The sequence below is a fragment of the Macrobrachium nipponense genome, chromosome 6 (genome assembly GCF_015104395.2).
Source record: "Macrobrachium nipponense isolate FS-2020 chromosome 6, ASM1510439v2, whole genome shotgun sequence".
NCBI lineage: Eukaryota > Metazoa > Arthropoda > Malacostraca > Decapoda > Palaemonidae > Macrobrachium > Macrobrachium nipponense.
The window spans coordinates 79,825,001-79,832,131 of NC_061108.1; the positions used below are offsets into that span (position 1 = coordinate 79,825,001).

General features: G+C 44.8%; 1 protein-coding gene across 3 annotated transcripts in view; it reads left to right on the forward strand.

Annotated features, from left to right (window-relative positions):
- Positions 1-7,131, forward strand: part of LOC135216300 (cytoplasmic dynein 2 intermediate chain 1-like) — a 404,990-nt gene that overhangs the window by 1,011 nt on the left and 396,848 nt on the right. The gene's annotated exons all lie outside the window — the stretch shown is intronic.

Consider the following 7,131-nt stretch of genomic DNA (forward strand, 5'->3'; position numbering starts at 1 on the left):
TAACACTGCTGGTGGGCTAAATTCAAGTTAATCTGCTTCTTATTATAAGCAATGGTTCAGTCGTGTGTTGTTGCAGGATGCACGAATAGGTGGGGAAAGAGAAGCCTAGTATCTTGGCATCGTATTCCCAGCAAAAGTGACCAGGAAAGGAGCCATTAACTGTCCAACTTATGCAAGGCTTAAAAAGAATTAAGATGAAAGAGAGCAGTGGGACAAAGCATTTCGTAACCTGGCTCAAATTACTCAAGAGGTGCAAGTTAGAGCACTTACTCAGTAAATGAGTAATATTATAACTGAAGTTCATAAGAACCACAACCTAGTCTTGCCATGTCTGCACAAACAATTTGGAACGTCTGTCAACCTACACATGGACAGAAGTTTTCACCCATTTGTATCTAATTCGTCCTATTTAAAGCATAAAAGCATTTGTGTATTGAAATATTCAGATTTACATATTTACGTTGACATTGTTTCAGAAGACTGCTCAAAATGCAGGTGATTTCACTACATAGAAAATTTAATATTTATTATTCCACAACATTCCTATACATATATTTAGTATTTATTTTAACCCATATACCAACAATAAATACATAAAATTATAATTCCATAGTTTTAGAGTAAAAAGTAGTGATAGACTTCACAGAAGCCACAGTTGGGATTCACAGAAAATGGATCGTGATAAAATACCAATGAATTTCAGACCATTCCACTATCTAAAGTGCAGTGACACAGACAGCTTGCCCTTACGTGAAAGTTGCTTGAATCTAGTATTGGATTCTAAACCTTTATGGAAAGCAAAATAATATTTATTTTTATTTAAATATTTAATGTTGCCTTGGAATGTTTTTCTCCCATGGTAAATGAAGTTAACAAACTGAAAAACTTAAAACATAAGCAACTCTGAGAATGTTTTTTTCTTATTTTGAGAAATTAAATACATCACTACACAAGAATATATATACAATGTAATAAGCAAGAAAGAAACCTTTCCCTGCCGTACATGTACAGTGTGCACAAAACACTTGACAAAGTTAAATTGAGTGAGAGCATTGTCTGCCATTGTTCGCTTTTGCCCACCAGGGTACTGTGCATGTGCCAGATATGCTTCATTTGTTTACAAATATAATCTCTCCTATTGCCAAGTATTTGGGAGAATTGGTTTGCCCATTCACCAATTAATCTTCCACTTCTTCCTAAATCCTAGATCCTATTTAAGGATATTTCCTTAAAACATATTTCAGTAATAAATGCGTTAATTTTTAGGTTACATTTCATTAGTGCACACAATACAGTTGCTTGATTTATTAGTAAAGTATACATTTTTATTGTAGTGTCTTACCGAACAATTATAGAGCCGTGATTTCCACGAGCGGCAGGATACTAAATTCAAATTTAGCGCGTCGGCGTCGCCAACACTGGTGGTGATGACGTCATCTCCCTCCACTCGCGGGAGAACCAGGCACAACTGCCCAGGTGAATCCAATTCTTTTCCTGCCGGCGTCCGGTGAACATCGGTGGTCGGTGCGGTTGGATGACTTTTTTTGTGGATTTGATCTTCGGAATTGGTGAAGTACTCTTTTTTGGCGTTGTTGTTATTTTGCTTTTTACTTAGGCGTTGCCATGTCGGATTCTAGTCCGTCGGGAGTTAGGTTTTGCATCTCAGGATGTAAAACTAGATTATCCAAGTTAGAGTATGATTCTCACACTAAATGTGTTAAGTGTAGGGGACAGGTTTGTTCAGCAGATCGAACATGTAACGAGTGTAGTGATTGGACTGATTCTCAATGGAAGTTTTTTAGTTCATACTCGGAGAAATTAGCTAAAGACAGAATTAGAAAAGCAGCGCTTAGGGAAAGTAGACTTAGCTCTGCTTCGTCTTGCGATGCATCTGTTCCTTCTGTTTATCCTCAAATTGTTATGTCTCCTTTAACTACACCTCCTATTCCTCCTACTAATCCCACTTCTCCGGCTTCCCGTGTAGTTTCTTCCGACACCATTGCCAGTCTGGAATCGAGGTTAGATCAGAAATTTTCGGTACTAGCGAATACGGTTTTGCAACTTGGTAATTCAGTTAAGACGTTTTTGGAGAAAGCGGCTTCAGGTAAGAGTGTAGTTGAGGGTGCGTCTGTCTGTCCTGACACGTCTCCTAGACAAAGGTCACTGTCCAGCTCCCCCGCACCGGGGAGAAGACATACCGGAAGTCCAAGGGAGTCGATCGGGATTTGCCCACAGACAGGCGCCTCTCTTGTTGAGCCTGTTGCGCCTCAACAGGGCTCGGTTAAGCGTTGGAAAGGTGTTGCGGTCAGACGCCTTTCGAATGATTCAAGCGATTCGTCTCCGGTCGCGCGGCGCTCTTGGCGAGATTCGCGGCCGTTTATCGCGTGCCCTTGAAAGAGGCGTTCAGGCGCCGATTCTTCGCCTCCTCCAGTCAAGCGGTATAAGGAGCCTGAGAGTAGGGTTGCGCCGCGGCCGTTTAGCGGCTCGTTCGTTCGCCTCAATCTGTGCCTTTTTCGGCTCCATCTACTAGTAGAGATTGTGGTTTTAGCGCTGTAGCTAGCAGTTCTAAGGGTGTTTCTTTAGGCGCTTTTTCGTCTGTTACGCCTGTTTCGCCTCGAATTTCGGCGGCTCCGAGCGAGGCGCAAGTAGTTTTTCCGCCTCCTGCTGAACATTTAGGCTCTTCCAAGCCTACGTTAACTGTTTTTGATTCGTCTCTGGCGCCTTTGCGCAAGCAGTTAGAGATGTTAACCAACTGGATGAATGAGTCCAAGGGTGGTTCGAAACCTTCAGATCCGGTTGTAGTTCCGTCTACTTCTTCGGCGGTATTCAGAGAATGAAGAAGAAGTAGAGGAGGAGGATTCACATCACCTCTCGTGTTATTCACGTCTCCTTAGATTTCTTCTGGTATCTTATCCAGATTATTTTGAGAAAGCGGCTCCGCGCTCCCCAACTTCGACTTTTTTGATGAGGAGGAAAACTTCAGACCCTCTCCTCCCAAAACTTGTTCTATCTAAAGCGGGTAGACATTCGTTGAAAGAGACTGAGAAATGGATGTCTATGAAAAGAGACTTAGGGAAGGCTCTTTTTGCTTACCCTCCCTCTAAGTTGCTTCGTAAGAGGTATAGGTTTTATGTAACTGGGGAAGTCTCCTTCTCTGGGAGTTTCTGCCTCCTCCCAGGGAGACTTCTCCAGTTTAAATCGACTCCTCTAGAAAGATCTTTGCTTTCGCCGCAGCGAAAGTTTTCTTTACAGCGCCTGAGTTGGCATCCACGTTGTAAAGAATCAATTTAAACTTTTGGAAGTCTTTAGCTTCCTTGATTGGACTATTGGCGCTTTAGCGGCCAAGATCGAAGACTGTCCTTCTCCTTTCTCAGGAGTTAGCGGAGGATTGGATTGGTGTTCTGTCCTGTGCGGACAAATCCATTAGGGATGGATGTGATGAGTTAGCTTCGCTCATCGACCTTTGGTACCCTTAAGAAAAGGCAACTTTGGCGCTCCTTTGCTTCATAAAAAGGGTTACGTCCCAACAGAAGAGGTCTGCCTCTCTTGTTTGCTCCTTTTGTGAAAGATAACCTCTTTCCAGACGATGTAGTGTTGTCAATTTCGTCTGCGCTAGATAAGAAATCTACTTCGGATTTACTGGCACAGTCTAAAACTAAGAGGCCTAAAGCTCCTGTGGAGACTGTTCCTTCGGTTTCTCCTCTGGCCCAAGTGCCTTTTCGAGGGAGAAAATCAAAGCGCTTCTTTCGGCCGAAGTCGAATTTGCGACCTCAGTCTAAGGCCTCGGCCAAGGTTAACAAAACCTTTCCAAATGAAAGCTCGGTTCTTCATGCACCAGTGGGAGCCAGGCTGGCTCTGTTTTGGGAGGAATGGGAAAACAGAGGAGCAGAAGCCTGGGTAGTGCAAGTACTCAAGTTCGGTCTATCGTATTCCTCTCGTTTCACCTCCCTCACTCTCACCTGTGCCAATTCCATTCCAGGCATACTCTCCGGGCTCAGACAAATTTCTGGCGCTAGCCGCAGAAGTGGAAGGCGCTTGTTCTCAAAGAAGCGATAGAACAGATAGAAGGAGATTTTCCTCCAGGCTGTACAATCGCCTTTTTGTAGTCCCCAAGTCATCAGGGGGCTGGAGGCCGGTTTTGGATGTGAGCGCCCTGAATTTGCATGTCCAGAAAACAAAATTTCATATGGAGACCACTCGGTCGGTTCTGGAGTCCATCAGACAGGGGGATTGGATGGTCTCTCTGGACATGCAAGACGCTTATTTTCACATTCCGATACATCGCGAATCTCGGAAGTACCTGAGGTTCATGTTCGAAGGCAAGGTGTTTCAGTTTCGGGCGCTTTGCTTCGGACTAGCGACCGGGCTCCTCAAAGTTCTCCCCACCAGGGTTCTATCCCCGATAGAAGCTGGCTGCACATATTAGGAGTAAGAATCTCCCTCTATCTGGACGATTGGCTTCTCCGGTCGGAATCAGAGAGTCGGTGCATGAAGGACCTTGGAACAACTCTGGATCTTGCCAGAAAGTAGGAATTCTGGTCAACAAACAGAAGTCCCAGTTGGTTCCATCTCAGAGCATCCTTTATTTGGTGGGGATGATTCTGAATGCTCAAGTTTTTCGGGCTTTTCTGTCCCCAGAAGAGGGTTCAAGGCTGTCTGGAGACAGTCAGGAGTTCTAGGACAAAAAGGTAAGTTCTGCCAATCAGTGGATGAGGCTCCTGGGCAAATTGACGTCAGTGGAGAAATTTGTGACGTTGGGAAGACTGCACATGAGACCTCTGCAGTTTTTCCTGAGAGCCTCTTGGTGGCAGGAAGACACAACCAGACTCCGATTACCTTTCCTGTCACAGATCAAAAATAAAAGAGGACCTAAGGTGGTGGCTCTCTTGAGCAAGGTTGGAAGAAGGGTTAGATTTACGACCCATCCTCCCGAACCTACAGTTCTTTTCCGACGCATCGGACACAGGTTGGGGAGCCCTACTGGGAAATCAACGGACTTCAGGAGCTTGGTCGGAGAAGGAGAAGAAGTCCACATAAATGTAAAGGAACTGTTAGCAATTTTCTTGGGGCTCAGACAGTTTCGGAGCTTAGTAGAAGGTCGAGTAGTGGCAGTGCATTCCGACAACTCCACGGCTCTCTCGTACGTGCGGAAACAGGGGGGGACTCGGTCTTTCTCTCTGTACGAAGTAGCCAAGGATCCCTCCTCTGTGGTCAACGAAGCGAAGGTTCAGCTAGTCCCGAGATTTGTTCCGGGAAAGATGAACGTCCTGGCGGACGTTAGTTAAGTCGTCAACAGCAAGTGTTACCTCTGGAGTGGACTTTGGACAACAAGATTTGTCAGAAACTTTGGCGCCTTTGGGACGACCGTCAATAGACCTGTTCGCGACATCAAGGAAAAACAACCGTCTTCCTCTCTTTTGTTCTCCAGTCCCAGATCCCTCTGAAGCTTGGTCGGTGACGCAATGCTGTTGGATTGGTCGGGTCTGGAAGCTTATGCATTCCCTCCGTTCGGACTAATAAGAGAGGTGCTGAACAAGTTTATTTTCGCACAGCAATGTAACACTAACGTTAATCGCTCCCTTTTGGCCAGGAAAAGAGTGGTTCCCGGACCTTCTCCTCAGTTGTTAGTAGACTTCCCCAGACTTCTTCCTCCAGAGAAGTGGCTTCTCAAACAACCTCACCTCACTTCAAGAGGTTCCACCAAAACTTGTCCGCTCTAGCTTCTGACAGGGTTCAGATGTCCGGAATCTTGTCAGAGCGAAAGGATTTTCAAGAAGAGCTGCAGAAGCTATCGCTCGTTGTAGGAGAGAGTCTTCTAACAAACTCTATCAAGGGAAGTGGAGAATCTTCAGAGAGTGTGTAGAAGTGCTAAAGTCTCTACTTTCTGCGACCCTCTTTAACAGAAATAGCAGATTTTTTCTCTTCTATTTCTTAGGAACTCTAAGAAAACTGGCTCCTTCGACGATCAGAGGATATAGAGCCATGCTCTCTTTCGGTTTTTTCGACATCGAGGTTTGTATATTTCCTCCAATTCAGATCTGTCGGACCTCATTAGGTCTTTCGAAACCACTAAGCTCCGCAAGATACAGTGGCTTGGAACTTAGATGTGGTGCTTAAGTTTCCTCATGGGGCCACCGTTGAGCTTTGAAGTCGGCTTCACTCAGTACTTGACTAAGAAGGCACTTTTTCTATTGCACTAGCTTCTGCTATAAAGCGTGTCAGCGAATTGCACGCTACATAGACAAAAGAGTAGGTGTTTCTCTCAAGGCAATGCTGTATCGGTATCTTTGACCTTTCTAGCCAAAAATGAGAATCCTTCTAATCCTTGGCCGAGGAGTTTTGTGGTGGTAAGGTACTTATCTGATTTGGTTGGACATGAGGAGGAAGAAAGGCTCTTATGTCCAGATCAGGGCTATTAAGCAGTATCTGTTTGCCACTAAGGGTATTAGAGGACAATCTTCTAAGCTCTGGACCTCGGTTCAAAATCCCTCTCGTCCTCTTTCTAAGAATGCTATATCGTTCTTTATTAGAGAGCTTATCAGGGAAGCTCACTCGCAGTCCGAGAACGACAATCTTTCCGTTCTGAGAGTTAAAGCTCACGAGGTTAGAGCAGTGGCAACTTCTTTAGCATTCAGAAAGAATTTATCTTTAGCTTCAATTCTTCAGAGCACGTTCTGGAGATCGAATTCGGTTTTTGCGAGTCATTATCTCAAAGAGATAGAAACGGTTTTCGAGAATTGTAAAACGTTAGGTCCGGTGGCGGTTTCTGGCATGGTGTTGGGAGAAACGGCACAGGGGTCGTCACCTCTATGCTAACTTTTTCACCTTGAATAGGTTGTCGAGTTCAAGGGAAGCTGGGGGTACTGAGTACCTTGGGATACTCACCAGTCTGTTAGGTCAGATTTTACAATGGTTGGGGTATATATGTTTTTAAATCTGGTGTTGGTGACAAATGTTTTGTATGATTGAATTTCTGGTCTTAGCCCAGGCAAGGGCAATCTTTGTTGTTACTATCCTCCGTCAGTCAGCCTTGACTCACTTGAACTACGGAAGGATTCCACTCCTGTAGAGGCTAACTTTGGTCAAATTCCAATTCCTCTACAATAGTAAGAAGAAGCACCGACCAGAGGC